A 16,557-nucleotide genomic window follows, 5' to 3' on the forward strand; every position below is an offset into this window, starting at 1 on the left:
AAGAATTTCTACTGGACCTTTGAGACCCAATTGGGTCACCCAGTCCACAAGATCCAACTCCCTCCCCCGGGGCTTGCTTACGAGTGTCCCTTGTAAGGAGCCCCCTCTGCTTAGCTCCCACCCACAAACACCTGAACTGAGGCTGTCCCCCCTGTACACTGAGCTTCCTGAGGGCAGGGACTGGCTTCTGCTTCTCTCTGCCCCCTCCCTCTCCCCACTCCCCACCCTTATTAGCACGTTGGGGACCAAGAGTAGCTCTGAGGGAAGGTGTGTTAAGTAATTTACAGCTTGAATGAATGGGTATGTGTGTGTGTGAGGCCAAACAGGAGGGGAGATTTTCTTCATTTACCAGGAATTCACAACTGAGGAAAGGCCCCTTTGGATGCCAGGCAGGATGCTGGGCACTGGGGGGATGAGGAATGGGGGAAGGACACAAGTGATGGAGTGTTCCGACCTCACACGGACCACTCAATCACCCCGAGGAGGTGGAACCCATCTCTCTCTTTCCTCCCCCTAAATGAACCAGTTCTCCAGTGATCCTACTTGCTTTTTTACCTCTCCCACGCTAAACCCGGTCACGCGGGGCCCGAAGGAGGTGGACCCAGGCGTTCCCTTCCCCGCGTGCTGCACGGCGGGTCCTGCCCCCTCTGGCCGCCTACGGAGCCCCAGCTGCAGTCCGAGCCCAGCGCCCACCGCCCCCACGCCGCGGGCCAGCGCCTGCGGAAGGGCTCAGCTCGCCCCGGCCTCGGCGCCGCTCCCCTCCCTGGCACCAGGGGGCGCTGCCGCCCCACGACCGTCGCCATGGTCACCGCTGGCGGCGGAGAGGGGTTTACGTAAAGGACGCAGCGTCCCCCGGGGGGGCGGAGGCGGCCTTCGCGCCGGCGCCGGCGCCCTGCGGAAGCGGCGTTAGTGAATCGGGGCCTTGGGGAGCCCAGGATGGAGGTGGCGGTCGCGGCGGCGGCGGCGGGCCGAGCCCTGCGGAGGGCGGGAGGTAAGGGGGGCAGCGGGCGCGGCACGGCGGGCCGGGCCCCGGGCGCGGGCGCGGTGCAAGCGGCGCGACGGGCTGGGCAGTGTCCAGGGCGCGCGGTGGCCGACCCGACGGGTCCACCGGCAGAGGTGCGGCTGCCACGAGCGCCGGAGGCAGGTGTGAGATCCATGGAGCTCCTGGCACCGGTGCGGGGATGGTGACACCCGTGGCGCGGGCGTGGGCAGCGTGGGGCTGGCACAGGCAGCGTGGTTTCCCTGGCACGGGTGTCAGAAGACTCACCCCCACCCTGGTATGGTGGTGGCCGCCCAGGTGTAAGGCGGGTGCCGCCCTCCGTGCAGGTAGGTGGTGGGCACAGCACTAAGACTGATTCGGGGTGACAGTGGCCAGTTTGTAGGCGTGTAGCGGTGCACCTGGGATGGGTGCTAGGGTGTTGAATGGTTCTGGCCTGACATGGTCTGGCGTGAGGGCACTTGGACTTGGAGAATTGGTGTCCTCAGCGTGACAGGAGTTCCTGGTGTGACTGTGAGAGATGGCCTTGGCACCCCATGGTGCCGGGAAACTCCGTGGCTCCCAGAGCCTGGTGGATGGGAAGGATAAATGTCCATCCTGCCACTTTAGTGATGATGAGGGGCATGGCCTCGGTCCACCGGACCCCGAGGAAGGAGAAAGGCTGGGAGAAGGTACTGGTGTCCTTTATAATGGATCTGAAAGAGAGATGCCAGGAGGTGCTTCTACCACGAGGAACCAATGGTGACCCAGATGGAAACCTGACCAGGTACTAGCATTGTCCTGGGCTCATGTATTCATCTGGCTTCAGAGAAGGAGGAAGGGAGGGGATGGTTCTCAGCCATGATCACTATACTTGAACATGGGTCACGAGGAATGTGCAGGACTGAGCGGTGACCTGTGTCAGAGCACGGGGAAAGGTGGTACACCATCTGTCTGTCCTGTCCGGACCCGTCTTCACTTTGGGTTGATGGTTCGCTCCGGGGTATCTGAGAGTTGCCTCTCTTCTTTGATGCTTGGAAGCCTTTGGGTCCCGAGGATTGTTGCGGGGCTGGAGGTGGGGGGGTACTTGAAAGATGACACTGCACCCAGTGGGTGTGTGCCAGGATGCATCTGCTCCCACCGGTCTTTTGGGAAGCTTTGGGTGAGGGTCTCACTCAGCATCACGTGGTGTCTACCTCGTAGAGGGGCAATGTGCAGAGCTCCAGGGAAGTCTTTGGATGCGGGAGACATCTTTAGGACTTTGTGGCTCTCTGGGGGGCAGTGGAAACGGGGTAGAAGAATCCATGGGGTGAACTTGGGCCGGGCCTGGGGAAGGCCTTTAGGAGTCCAGAAGAACGATGCAGAGGGTGTGGGAGATTAGGGTGGTCTCGTTTGCTAAGGTGGGCGCTTGGAGACGTTGCTGAGATTCCTTAAAGCTGGTGTGTTGTCTGGTGCACATGGAGCCAGAGGACTGACACTCCTGTCTCAGCTGTGTGACCTTGGGCGGGTGACTTTACCTCTCAGATCCGTGTCACCAAGTGGTCGCGGAGGAGGAAAGGAGATGGTGCTCATGGAAACAGTGAAAGGCTGAGCAAAGGTCAGGGATCCTCACCAGGTAGGGTGACCAGGGTGGGAGGCGCTGGAAGCGGAGGCCTGGAATGTGACTGGGGAGGAAGGCAGCCGGAAGGTCCAGCGCCTGTCACAGGGAATTAGAGGCCCTGAGTGTAAAGGCTCCTGGTGGGGGAAAAGTGGGATCTGTTGACACTGTGAGTCAGCTGCTGAGCTGGAACCAGGCCCCAGGTCTCCCGAGGACGGTCCCGAGCGCGTGGCCGCAGCAGCGGTGCTGTCTGTCCTGCAGGAGCGGCCTGAGCAAGAGGAAGCCCTCGCTTGCGCTGCAGATGTACCTCGTGGCCGCATAGGGCCAGGACGTGTCTGTGGTTGACTGATCTGGGGGACCCGTGTGGCAGGGAGACTTGGAAATGTGTGTGTCCTCTCTTGAGAATTTCCTTTGGCTCCGGGTTCTGAGGATGGGGGCAGGGAGTGTCACATCAGCGTTCTGGGGGCTGTGGCCAGCAGAAAACAAAGGGGGGTCAGAGCCACAGAGTGGACACAAGGGCCGGGTGGGCCAGCCAGAGAGGCTGGGGCACTGGGGGGTGCCAGGGGACACGGGGACAAGGAGAAGGGGCATATGGGCACTCTCTGAGGGGTGTGGCACGGATTCCCCGGGACGTCTCACCCCACATGGCCCCACTTGTCTGAAGGGCCTTCCCACATGGAGAAGGTGAGGGAGGCTGCCGATTGCTTTGCCTCCTGCCTCCAGGGGCCTGGTTCCTGACAGCAGACCCCACGGGCTCAGGCCCACTGCTCAAGCCCTCCACGCGAGGGACTGTGTTAGCCAGCAACCCAAGCTCCTGCTTGCTCCACGAGGCAGAAGGTTTTTGCCCCATGTCCAGGCTGCAGTGTCAATCAAGCCTCATGGGTAGAAGGAGGCCACCGCTCCGCCAGACCCGGGATGGTGAGCTGCCTTTTCCACGCTGTGGGACTCACCCTGCCCGGTGGCTGCTGGGTGGACACAGGCCTTCCCAGGCTGGTGGGAGGGGTCCGAGGCCAGTCTCACAGGCTCCCTGCAGCGCCCTTGTCTGCCTCCCCTGGGAGTGGCCCACACTTCAGCTCCTGCCTGGGGAGCTTTCCACAGGGTAAGCCGGTGAGGAGGTATGCCTGGGGCCTCTCCGTTGTGAATATTCAGCATTCACGGTCCTCAGCTCGCCCTCCACGCCTCAGCCCAGCCCGTTTGCTTTGATTTGTGGCTCAGCCTTATGGTCTTGGGCTTTTGGAGCCCTTTGCAGCCGCCCCTTGCCATCTGCTTGCGGTGCTGGGACTCTGCACAGCGGAGCGGGGTGGTAGGAGGGGCAGCTAGGAGACAGGGAGGAGTTGGCGTCTATTCCCCAAAAGCAGAGCTGAGCTTTCTTCCGAGTCTTCAGGGTCCGAGCCTGTGGGGAGTCCAGCCAGGTCACCAGCCCTTGTCCTGGGGCACAGATGCTGCTTTTGAGCAGATCACAGCTGGGGCAGGGGGCCAGTCCCACAGGCACGGACCTCAAGGGCAAGCAGCTCTCAGGAGCTGCGACGTTTTCAACTCTGGTCCTCAGTGCTGTTTCCATTGCTTTGTCCATGTTTCTCTAAAAGTTGCTTAAGTCAGCTCCTGGCAGCCCTCGTTCCTCAGCTGCCTCATACATCGTGGTGCCCGGTTCCTCAGCTTCGGGGTGCCAGGGAATCGGGCATCTCTGGACAGAGGATTCTGGACCAGGGCTGAGAGTGCCAGGCCAGCCGGCCACGGCTAAAGGCACCGCCTGTCGCTGGAAGCCACTCCTCCCCCAACCCTCCTGCCAGGGACCCGAGGGGGGCCTCAGGCTGAATCACCTGTTGGCCCAGCGCCCCACCTGAGTGCAGCTTCCCCCTGGAACCGCTTTCCGTTACGCGCTAGTGGACTGAGCAAGGAGCGCTGGGGGAGACATCAATGAGCGTGTGGTCAGAGGAAGATAAATCTTTTAGAACCACCGAGCCAGCCTGGGACATTGCCGGATGTGGTTACCTCCCCAGCGGGCAAGGCTGAAAACCGTTCATCTTGATTTTCAAATTTCCTTTCTGATGCCGACTCTGACTGGGCTGGATCTCTCTGGGGCGGACTGGGGAGTGTGCGTGTAGGTTAGGAAGACCCAGGAGACGGCAGGCAGGACCCCTGGGGACCCTGGCCGCGGAGGTGGAGGGGAGTCTGTGGCCACAGGTGAGGGTGTTTGGCGGCACGCCCCAGCCCCGCCCCAGCCCCGCCCACAGCCCCGCCCACAGCCGGGGCAGGTGGCTGAGAGGAGCAGGGGTGGGGCTGCCCGGGGACCGCACGTGTGTGGAGCCGCGTGTGTCCGTAGCTGTCTGTGGGAAGTGAGGGCTGAGGGGGTGTGGAGCTGTTGGTGTAGGAACTTGTGGGCTCCTGTGTCTGGCTGGCCCGGTGTCAGTGGGTGTGAGGAGCAGGGCGTAGCTGGTCTCCACGGAGCAGGAGAGAACAGTGGGAGCAGGGGTGGGGGTGCCTTCCAGCTGGGGGGTGGGTAACGTCTCCGGCTGTGATTCCTCCGGGAGGAGCCTTCTTGCTTCCTCCGTGTTCCTTAGAAGGAAGCCCAAGCTGGAGGTGTGGCTCTCCAGCGCCGGTATGGGCTCACTCACGCCCGCTCCCGGGCTCCCGCTCGAGCTGCCCTGGAAGGCAGTTGGGGATGGTTCGCTCGGGTGGCAGAAGAGAGCCTGGTAGCTCTGAGCATTAAGACTTGGGGCTCTGCAGTCAGCCAGAAACGGATTCGAATCCTGGTTCCTCTCTATACCTCAGTCTTGTCATCTAAGATGGGGACAATAAAACCTCCAACCAGGGTGGTTGGAAAAATTCCACAACCTAGTAATGTCTGGTGAGAGGAAAGATCATGCTGAAACAAGAACACACACACACACACACACACACACACACAATGCTCTTATAGTCAGAATGTTTCCTACAGAAAAGCAGTTACATCATGATCTGCATACGTTGGTACCGAGGAAGATGTCGTAGGTCATGACCTTTTTCTTGATGAGAAGGTAGCTCCACCCAACCCTTGGCGTGGATAGAATCTTGCTTATCTGTCAATAGAATCCTGCACCAGAGTAATGTCAGGACCCCTGAGGACAGTTTCCACTTGGAATTCATCAGTAGTCCTCTCTCGAGCACCTGCCGTGATTCGGGTTCAGTGGGGCCACAGAGAAGAATTCGGCACCCCAGAGCCTGTAAGATACAGACTCTGCCTCCAGGCATTCAAAGCCTATTGAGAAGTTAGGGGGGTGAAGGTCTCTGCGGCAATTCCAGGAGAGGGGCCACTAGAGGTCAAAGGAGAGTGAGGAACTTGAACGAGGGAGGTCAGCAGAGACTTGGGTGGCGATGGCCTTTAATCTGGGCCATCCAGGTGATGGTGGAGGAAGTGGTAGCAATGGGAGACGTGGCTGGAAATGTGAGGCGCTGGCGGGCTGTGGTCTGGCCTGAGTGTAGGGCACACAATATGGAAGCAGGGGAGGCTAGGGTTGGCAAAGTGACTTGGAGCTGGGTCCCCGGGAGCGTGACAGCAGGGGTGTGGGTTGGGTCTGTGGAAGACATGGGGAGGCACCGAAGTGTTCTGAGGGAGAGGGTAGGGGCAGGTAGGTACCCCCCACTCTCCATAGATGTCTGGCAGCAGGTGCCGGGCGGAAGGAGGCCAGCTGGCGCTAGGACAGTTTCCAGGTATGGAGGGCCCTGCGGAGGAAAAGGGAAGGACCAGCCTCCCTGATTGCGGAGCGGAGATAGAAGCCGAGAGATCTGTCAGTTTGGTCAGTAAGGGTGGGCCCAGGGGGCCAGGCCGCGGATCAGAGCTGGGCCCCCGAGTCTTGGCCCAGGATGCGTTTCCCTACATGTGCCTTTCAGTTGTCTTGATTCCTGTCTGTTCCAGCCTGGCAGCAGGAGGAGAGGCTCTCAGGGACCCCTGTGAGGCTGGTTGTTCTGCCTGCAAGGCTGTTCTCATCCCTGAGGACCCATTGAGGGGGTTCCAGTGTTCCTGGCATTTATTTCCAAGTGTTTGATCATTTTCTCACCAAATTACCCCTTGAAATTTCGCCTGCCTGAGTTCAGCCCAGGAGGTTACTATTCTGGGAAGTTTCATCAAAACCCTTGCAGCGTTTGTGAGTTCTCTGAGCCGGGGGGCAGGTGGGAGGAGAGCGGGGCTTGCCTTCACCTGTGTTCCGGGGGCCGCCACTCCCAGCTCCCCGAGATGCTCCTGGCCGCAGGGCCTGCTCTGCCGGGGGCTGGGGAAGGGGAGGCAGGACAGCGGTTCTCATTCATCCCGAGAAAGCCCCTTGTCGTCGCCTCTCCTGAAGCCATTTAATTAATTTATGATTGATGTTCCTGGACTTACTGGAGGTTCATTTATTATTGATGTGCCTTCATTATACCCCATTCACTCTGTACTTTTGAGCACACGGCTGCTCCTGCTGGGCCGGCCACATGGTGGGCTGAGCGCTATGGGGCTGCTGCTCTGGTCCTCATGCCCTTCACCCCTAGGGACAGAGCCTGGCTTTTGTCAGACTCTCTCAGGTCTGGGGGTCCGAGCAGACCCCAGGGCTTCTGTGTCTGGGAGCCTTTGCTCAGCCACAACGTGGTAGTAATAATAATGGTTTTCATTTTAGGAACCTGGGGGGGACCGAACAGGGCATGGTGCGTTCTTGCACACTCTGCGCCTCTCTGGCTTACAGGAGGCTCAGGGAGGACACGTGGCAGGGAGACGGGGAACCAGGTGTGAGCCCAGGCCCCTCGCCTCCCCTCTCCAATCCCTGCCTCTCCTTTGGGCCCCACACGGGGCGTTCCCCTGCGAAGCCTTTCTTCTGCTCCCCTGAACTCCAGTGCCGGCCTAGCTAACAGTGGGGCCCGCCGCCCCCCGAGAGTATGTGTTGTTAAATGTTGGTGGCTTGTCCCCCCTCCCTAGCCCATGGCCTCATTGAAGACTAACAATAAGGGCCAGATAGTGCTTCCTGAGCAAAGATGCCAGGCTGGCCGTGCTAAGCACTTGTCATGCATTAGCTCATTTAATCCTCATGACCGCCCCAAGGGGCAGGTGCTGTTAGCCCATTCTGTAAATGAGTTAGCAGCATGCTCTGGGCACTCAGCTAATAGGTGGCGGAACCAGGATTTGGGCCCCGGCAGCCTTGAGATCCAGGGCGCTAAGTGATTCTTCCCCTGCATTCCCTCTCTCTCCATCTCCTTGGGCCTGTTTGTTTGTCAGACGTCTGTATGTTTATCCAGTGACCACATCGTCCTCCCTCTCACGTCTGGCCTGAAGTGTTGGCCTGCACGGGGGCCAACCCTCCCTTGCTTTGGAGACCAGGAGTGCCCACTCACGTGGGATGGGTGATTTTAGGGAGACAGCAAGGCGTGTGGAGGGCCCTGGGCGGGGATTCTGCTCCTGGCCCAGCTGGGCAACTTCGGGTGAGTCATTCAGCCCCTGAGCCTCAGTTGCCCTGTTTGCATCTTAGCAACGGTGGCATTTCTTCTCTCCCTCACTGGCTGTGCCCGTGGTCAAAGGTGATGCGGGGTAGGAAAGACGCTGTAGGAATCAGGGGTTGGATTGCTTGTGCGTGAGTTCTGAGAGTCAGCACGAAGGCCAAGAATGTGTCAGGCTGGACGCAGAAACCCAGGCCAGGGGATCTGTACCCACCTTCTCAGCCACCCTGGGTGGGCTGATGCGCTCCATGGCTTGCCGGCTGGCAAGGACTTGCTCCAGGACCCCTGCATGGCTAAGAGCTGGGCGGGAGGTCCCTAGAATGGGTGCCAGGCCGCAGTGTGGTGTCCCGGTTGGCTGAATAGTCCCTGGGTCCCTGGAGGTGGTCCCTTGAGCACTGGGTCCTTGGGCTGTGTACAAGTTCATGGGACTCTGCCGGCGGCTCTGGGCCCTCCTACCCCTCTCGTCTGGGTAGCCTGACTAGGCCAATTCAGGCTAGGTTTGGTGAGGGAGGAGGATAGCTTGCCAAGCAGCTGCTGGACTTCCCCTCACCCCTCAAAATATGCGGAAAGCCCGGTGAAGAGGTGAGCCCTGCGTCTGTTCCGGAAAGCGGTGAGGCTGGCTGCCTCCCCATGGCAGGGTTCCCAGGGCGTTGGCTAGGAGTCCGCTGCTTTCTCATCAGCCTGGGGAGCACGGCGCGGGCTGCCAGGGCCCCCAGGGCCTGGAGAGTCGGGCAGAGGTCTGAGACAGTAGGTGGGGGTAAGGCAGGCCTGGCATGGCTGTTGGAGTCTGTGGCCGGGCTCCTGGTGGGTGACGTCCCGCTGCACTTCCCGTTTGGGGGATTACATCAGGCTCCCCGGGCTCGCCCTTTGGCCAACTCCCACCTCATCCCGGCGCCCACGCGGCCCTGAGATAGCTGTCCGGCTGCAGCTTCGCGCCAGCCGCAGAATCTGCCAGCAGCCCTGGGCCCGGCAGCAGACGGGGCTGTCCGGGCCCGTCCCAGCTCAGCAGCGGGCACTGGTTACCCCGCAGGGGTGGCCTCCCAGTGCGCACCTGCCCGCAGCCGCCCTTCGATTCCTTTCATTACCCATCTCTGACTCGTTCCCACTCTCTCTCTCTCTCTCAATTCAGCGTAGCAGAGGCCTGCAAGCATGGACTTTAGCATAAAGATGGAGCTTTATTTGAGTCCACTACTGCTTGGGCAGGTCACTGGACCTCTGAGCCTCAGTTTCTTCATCTCGAAAATGGGAGCTCTCATAGAATATGGCACACGGGGCCGCTGTCAGGCCCCAGTGAGCTACCACCTTGGAAGTTCTGCCCGGTGCCAAGAACATTGCATGGACTCAATAAATGTTACCTCCTGTCATTAATCACCACGACTGTTTCGGTGCTTCTCAGTCAACACAGGTGGGCGCGAAGCTGAGAGGACCCTCCCCTTGCTGAGGCTGCTCCCTTTCTCCTCTGCAGCCGGGCAACCCTAACACGGCTCCTACGATGCAGGCCGGCCCCCTGGGCTTCCGCCTCTCCCCTCCCGCTTCTGGGTCACTTCTCAGGGCTGGCAGTGTCCCACCTTCCCTCTGGCATCTTACCCTGTTCCCGCCCCAGTCCTCTTTTAGGCCGGCTCCCGTCTCCCCGCCCTCCCCCTTCCTTTGTTTCCTCTCCGGTTTGGTCTCCTTTCCCTTGGCACCTGTTCCTTCCGGCCGCTTTTCTTTGTACATCTTTTCCTCCCCCGAGGCCTCTGGGGGAAGCCCGTGTCTTTCCTCAGAGACCCTCCGACCCTCTTGTGCAGAGCGGCGGCCTCTGAAACCCCTCCAGTTGCATTCGGCTGTGGAAAGCTGGCCCGGGGGTCCGACTGTGCATCCTGAGGGTGGGGGTCGCGACTCTGCCCCCTCAGCCAAGAGAATTGGCAACCTCGACAAATCCAGACTCCCGTAGCGTCCACCTCCAGGCCTGGGAGCCTGCTGGGCAGACCGCCACTCCCGGGGCTGCAGGAGGTCCCTGCTGCCAAAGGGAGCGGATGGGAAGCCCTGGTGAGCCCACCGTATGGGGCCCCGAAGCCCCGACCGACCGAGGCTGGAGGTTCCAGTCCCAGCAAATCCTCTTCGGTTTTAAGGGCAGGAGGCCAGAGTCAACCCCCAGTTCCTGGAGCCAGAAAACCAGGCGCATCTGGAGTCTCTTTCCTTCTGGGAAGTCAAGGAATTTGTCTCGGGAGGTTGCTTTAGTTTCATACCTTTGACAAGAACTTGGTCTTCCTCCACCTCCTTCCCTGCGGCGGGGGCCACGCTGGGGAGAATGGTTTCCCCACTCTGTCCACCGGGCCCTCCTTGGGACATTTCTCAAGCATCTGCTGCAGGCTGAGCTCATGCCTGGAGCTGGGGGTAACAAGTTGTCGCCTCGTCCTCAGGGAGTTCCCAGGTTGGGGACTGAACTACAATAGGACAGAGGAATAAAAGCAACGTGAGCACACGTTTCCGGCCAGTCCTCTCCGCCGGGTGCCATACTGAATGCTTTACGCCTAGTGGTTTGTCGAATGCAAAGACCATTGACAGCGGGCAGTGCCCACCGTCAGGAAGGAGGCCCTGGTATTTTGCAGGAGAGGGGCAGGCCAAGGACCTCAGCTTCCTCAGAGAATTGAAGGGACCCGCTAAGGGCTGTAAATTTGCCACTGGCAGACTGGGACTCAGACCCTCAAATGTCTGGGCTCATCTTGCATCGGTTTGGGGGATCCTCTGAGCCATGGGATGAGCGGGCTCCTACAAAAGGAAGGCTCTCTTTGGCCACCCTGTTGCTGGGAGAGCAGCCTCCCCCACTTCCAGGAAGCCCTGTCACTCCCCCTGTGTAGGCCATCGGGGGCTTGCAGCCACCTCCCCGTCGGACCACCCCTTACCCCTCTGGCCTTGGCAGGTGGCTTTGGCACACACAGGATTGTTCCACTCATCCCGCATGCCCCCTGCCAGTAAGGTTGAGCTGTCGCCGGTTGTTCTCCATGCTGCCTGCCTGCCCTACTGTACCATCTGATAAATGGGCTAATGGAGGGCCCCTGTTCTCTGGAGCCGCCTTCCCCACTTCTTGGCCCCTTTGGAGAGCCCGACTCCCTCCCTCCCCCGGGTGAACCCTATTCAGCAGGCTTCCAGGCAGCGGGTCACTAAGCCGGCGCCCAGCCCACCACCTGCTCAGTACTTTATAAAAGTTTAACCTTAATGGTGTAACGAACTCCCATCATAAAGCAGCTGGAGCAGTGCATCCTGGGATGCATACATTATAGGAGCCCTCTGAAGTTGTAATTGGAAATGGCAGCAACTGGAAGGTTGAAAGAGGCCGGCCTCGTTGGGCTGCGCCCAGCTGTTCTCTGCTTCCTTTCAAAAGGCACACAGGACTGAGTCTGGCTGTGAAAAAAGAACGTCCTCAGACCAAACCGAGTTCCTGGTTCCTCCGCCCCACTTCCCATTTCCTGCCCCCCCCCCCGACTGTGTCTGCAGGGCCTGTGGGCTTCGGAGGCGGGACCCCCACACAGGCCCTGCGCTCTGGCTCGGTGCCGGTGTGGTGCAGAGGGAACGGAGCTCGGCACACGGCACACACTCGGTGGAGGATGGGGTGGTGCTCAGGTTTACTGTGTCCCAGGCGGAGCTACCTAGCGACTTCCCCAGTCTTCCAGGTCCCTTCCATAGAGTGGAGAGTTCGAGCCCACCTGGGTGGTGAGATTTCAGCCAGGAACCATCCCCCCCTCCCCGGGAGTGCTGGGAGGCAGGGTTAGGAGCTCAGGCTCTGAAGCTGGGCCATCTCTTTTGCTGCGTGGCTTGTGGTACCTGAGACCATAACCCAGTCATTGGACCTCTCAGCTGCACCTGTAAGATCAGGGAATCACTGACCTACTTCTGGGGACTGTCAGGAGGCTGGTGTGGGATGCTGCTTGTTAACGGCTCAGCGTGACGCTGCCTTAATGGGGGCACACAGATCACCTGGGGAGCTTGCAAACGCAGGCTGGCTGGGGTCCCAGATCTGCTCCAGGGATGCGGCTCATGGACCACACCTTGAGTGTCTGGGACATGGTGTTTGACCCATCGAAGAGCTCCGTGAGAGCTAGCTGGGAGTATCCCCCCAGGCGAAGCGCCCCACCGCCTGTACCTGCTGCCCTCTTGGCTTTAGTTCGGTGCTCCTGAGTGTGGCCCGTGGGCCGCCAGCAGCAGCATCTGGGAGCAAGTTAGCGACACAGAATCTATGTTCCCGGGGACCCGTGGTTCAATCAGCTCCTGGGTGCTTCTCTTGTTTGCTGTGGTCAGGGAGGCACTGCTGGGCCTCAGTCTCAAGGTCAGGGCTTTTCGGAGTGCGGGCTGGTTCACCCGAGCCTTGGAACGGCCTGGAGTCAGCCATGGTGGGGCTTACTCCAAATATAGATCCCTAGGCCCTACCCCAGACCAGTCGATTCAGAATTGCTGGGTGGGGCCTGGGAATATGCATTTATCCATGTCCTCACTGGCGTTCCAGGTGAGAGTCCCTGGGACTCGCTGGCTGCCTGACAGTCACTGGGACTCACCGTGGAGAAGAGCAGGGCCCCCTCCTGCCCCACCCCTCTACTTTGTACAGGAGGCTTTGCCTCTGCTTGGGGGGTGGAGAAGGAGTGCTAGCTGGGGGCCAGGAGCCTGTCCCACCTTGGGGGCTGGAGCTGCTCTGTTTTGGGCTCAGTGATGGGGTGTTTGCACAGTAAGAAGAGGGGAGCAGCCACTGGTGGGGAATTGGTCTAATGAACTCACATACGCTGGGCACATGGTGTAATCTACAACGATGAGGGGCGATGGGGCCAAGGCAATGTTTAATGAGGAGAAACGTTCACCTTCTCTACTCTGTGGGAGAAAGTGGCAGGTACAGAAGGATCCCATATTTGGACAGAGGAAAGATTAGACGGATGTTAATAGTTAATCATTTTCCTAGGAGGATCATGGTGACTTCTATTTCTCTCCTTCTATTTTTTTGTTTGTGTGTTCCACAGAGAACATGTATTTGATAATAAGAAGAAAGAAGTAGACACAGATAAGCGTGGGTGGCCCAGGGTCCTCGGGTCACCTTTGCCAGTGACAGGCACAGACTGTCACGACAGTGCTTCTCCCACTGGAGCAACCTGCTGAGGCGACTTTCACCATGGTCCCCGTCACCTCCAGGCTGCGACCTCAGCACCCCTGCCCCATCGTTCCCAGTGTTTCTCCCACGTTTTTTTTACTTCCTTTCTGCTTCGAGTCTTCCCTGGAAGTGGCAGGCATGGAGGGCCCTGCACGCAAGGGGAGCGGGGAGGGGAGTGCACAGGGGGAGCCCCCCCGCCCCCAGCCTGCAAGCCTCTGGCAGAGTTCGCTTTTCATCAGGGGATCACCTAGGCAGGCAGAGTCTGGCACACAGGATGTGTTTGGGAAGTCGTGGTTGAATGGTGGTTTGGATGCGGGGCGGGGACTGGACAAGACGCATAGCACGCCCACAGTCTTCTCTGGGCTTAGGGTTTTTGTCTCTAAGATTTGTGGAGGCTTGAGCTCTGCTTTCCCCCAGGCCCTTCTGGTTCCAGCCTGTGGGGAGTCATGGACCTTCCCACTTCTGCCCCCCTGTGCCTGGTTTTCTAAGCAAGTTGTGCTGTCCAGGAAGACCCCACCTGTCTGTCCCAGCTGCCCCGTGAGAGTGTGTGCAGAAGCAGCTGCGCAGGGCCGGGCCTCCAGGACAGGGGCAGCGGCAGGGAGGGAACCCGTGGTGCTGGGAAACAGAGCAGGCCCCAGTACCAGGGGGCACCGGGCAGTCTGGAAGCTGATGGTGGTCTCTTGTGAGCCCCGGGTAGCCCCTGTGCTGCCTGTGGGTCTGGTGTTTGCTTTCCGGCTCCTTCTGGCCCGGGCTGCCTTGATCCCAGTGGCCACTGCCTGGCTTGGCGGCCGAGACCCACTTCCATCAGGCCCGGGCAGCGCCGAGTCTCTGGCCCTTTCAGCTGCTGTTTTCCAGTGAGTGGTTGGGGGGGGAGGGTGGGAGAAATCCATTCAAGGCATTTGTTTTAAAGACATTTAAGAAAACCCATGGGGTTTGTGTGGCCACATCTTTTCAGTCTTCTTTCAAAGAAATGGATGGGTTTCTGGGCCTCTCCCACCACCGGCTTCCCTGCCTGGCGAGTGGAAGAGGCCCAAGCTTCAGAAGGAATGGTGGAGAGGGGAAGCCCTGCCAGTGTGGGAAGATCAAAGGGGTGGGGAGTGGAGAGGTAGGGGCAACCTGAACTTGAGCTTCATTTCCCCACCTGTGGAGGGTCACCTGTCCAGGTAACACCAAGGGTGCACCTGCCCTTCATGCCCTCCTCCTGAGTGTGTTTTTCCTGGCCCAGGGAGCTTGTAGAAATCAGTTTTGTCACCCAGCCAGAGGCAGGAGTTGGGAGCTAATGGTGGTGCTTAGCACACAACCCTGCCAAGGCAAAGGTGAGGGAGGCAGAGCTCTGTGCCCGGCTGGGGTCTGGCCCAGGAACAAGGTGCATTTGCTTCCGGGGTTCTGGGAGGCTTTCTATGGGACAAGAGAGAACAAGTGAGTCTTACTTTCCTGCCTTTTTCTTCCTGTTGGTGATCTGTTCAGCCCCCAGCCCCAGTGGGAAAGCCCTCTCTGTCCGGGGTCCCCAGCATCATAACTTCATGGCCTCTGGCCTGCGTGAGGGTGTCCTTGTGCACTGTGAGCTCCTTGGGAATAAGGCTTGTCACCTCTATGTTCTAATCTAATCTAATCTAATCTTTCTAATCTAATCTTTTAGATTTTTAATTTATTTATTTGAGAAAGAGCAAATGCATGAGTAGGGGGAGGAGCAGAGGGAGAGGGACAAGCAGACCCCGCACAGAGTCCACTGTGGGACTCCATCCCATGACCCCGAGATCTTGATGGGAGCCGAAACAAAGAGCTGGGCGCCCAACCCACTGAGCCCCCAGGCACCCCCCAGAATCTCCTTCTTAAGGTCCCGTTGAATGCATCTGAAGCCCCAGCTGGCGGTCCTAGGCCCTGGGTCTGTTCTCCTGCCCTGGTCTTGGAGCCCACTGAGGCAGTGGGGTAGGGGGAGGACATGCTTAGAACAGCCCGTGTCCCATGCCTCGGGCAGGAGTCCGACTGGAAGGGAATGAGGGAATGGGGTGGACAGCGAGGCACTGGCCAGAATGTGCCCGGGGACAGACCCAGCCCGAAGCTGTCCCAGGCGGGATCTCGCGGACCCCCTCCCCTGCGCTCAGACAGCCTGCAGCCGTGAAGTGGCTGCGAACACCAACCGGTCTGGCTGGTTTGTGGGGACCAGGCCCGGTTTCTTGAGGGACAGGATGTCCTGCTGGGAGCAGCCTTTGTGCCTGTTCTTTCTGGCCTTCCCCTTTCAGGCTCTCGGGCTGGCCCTGTTCTGGCCTGTTCTCCTCCTTGCCCTCTTGGCCCTGCCCTCCTTGAGCTGTGGGGCAGCATGTGGTGGGGGTGCCTGGGCGGGCATCAGAAACCAGGGCCTCCCAGGCATGAGCGGTTGGGGTGGTGTCTGTGACCCAGGCGCAGTGAGACCCTGGGGGCGCCGAGACCCTGGCAGCAGGATACCCAGTGCCTAGGGGGACAGGTCCCAGGGCAGGATCCGGCAGGGGTGGTGGCAATCACGCTTCCACCTCTTCCCCTCCCCCTGTGCAGAGGGTAAGGGCCCCGGAGGCCTGAGGAGGCCTCCGAGCAACCGAGAGGACCAGGCTTTATGGCACGGCTCCTTGGCACTGTGACTCCTCCCTGCCACCACCGCCGCCGGGAGGCTCCCCTCTCTGGGAACAGGAAATGGGGGTGGGGGAGCCCGGGTGTTCCTCTCGCCCTCCGCCGGGAGGGGCTGAGCGCCCCACTCCGTAGGTGTCGGCAGAACTGTCACCCGGCGGCGGCGGGCGCCCGGCTGGGATTTCCCCGGCTGACTCACCCCGGCCTGGCTGTGCCGCGGCCCAGGCAGGAGTGACTCGTGGAGGTGTCTGAGTAGCGGGGCGGGGTGGGGGGCGTCCTGGGAATAGGAGGGCCTGTCCCCCCAGGGAGTGGGAGACCCTAAGCTCTCCATTAAGCACAACGACCGCAACTCCTCCTGACCGGGGAGGACTGGTGAGGCATCTTGGGGTCTGAGCCCCAGCAGGGCTGCTCCCCGCCTCCCTGCAAGGGTCCTCCTCACCGCCCCCCGGGGTGAAATGCCTTCCCTCCAGAGAAGAGAGAAGCCATTGATTCCCTCCAAACCCAGGCGCTTCACAGACAGGCGCCCAGGGGAAGAGGGGGACAGTGGGAGGCAGGAAGTCGGGCCAGCGCAGTGACCCAGCCAGGGGCCAAGGACCCTTGGAGAAAGGGAAGAAACTGTAGGCTGTCTCCCCCGCCTCCCACCAGAAGAATTCACAAAAGTCTGTGAGGCCCACAGATGCCCTGGAGCACATGTCGGGGCCCTCCTCGGCCCCAGCTGCTGGAGCCGCCCTCAGCTGAGAGCTGGCAGCGGGTTGGAGGTGTCACAGTTACGGTGTTGGGGGGGCCTGGGGGAGGACTGTGCAGGCAGACATGCGGAGCGTGCGCCTTGCG

The 16,557-nt window shown here is 60.2% G+C and overlaps 1 protein-coding gene across 2 annotated transcripts in view; it reads left to right on the forward strand.

The window, feature by feature from the left end:
- Positions 1-841: 841 nt before the first annotated feature.
- Positions 842-16,557, forward strand: part of DAGLA (diacylglycerol lipase alpha) — a 61,743-nt gene continuing 46,027 nt past the window's right edge. Inside the window, exon 1 of one of the 2 annotated variants that reach the window (XM_004770340.3) lies at positions 842-991. The gene's annotated coding sequence lies outside the window, so the exon portion shown is untranslated. Of the gene's footprint in view, positions 992-1,022; positions 1,327-16,557 lie in introns of those variants that run through there. The other variant, XM_013044609.2, reaches the window with a different exon arrangement.

This window comes from Mustela putorius, unplaced genomic scaffold (assembly GCF_011764305.1).
Source record: "Mustela putorius furo isolate JIRA1106 unplaced genomic scaffold, ASM1176430v1.1 tig00000127_pilon_pilon_pilon, whole genome shotgun sequence".
Lineage (NCBI taxonomy): Eukaryota > Metazoa > Chordata > Mammalia > Carnivora > Mustelidae > Mustela > Mustela putorius.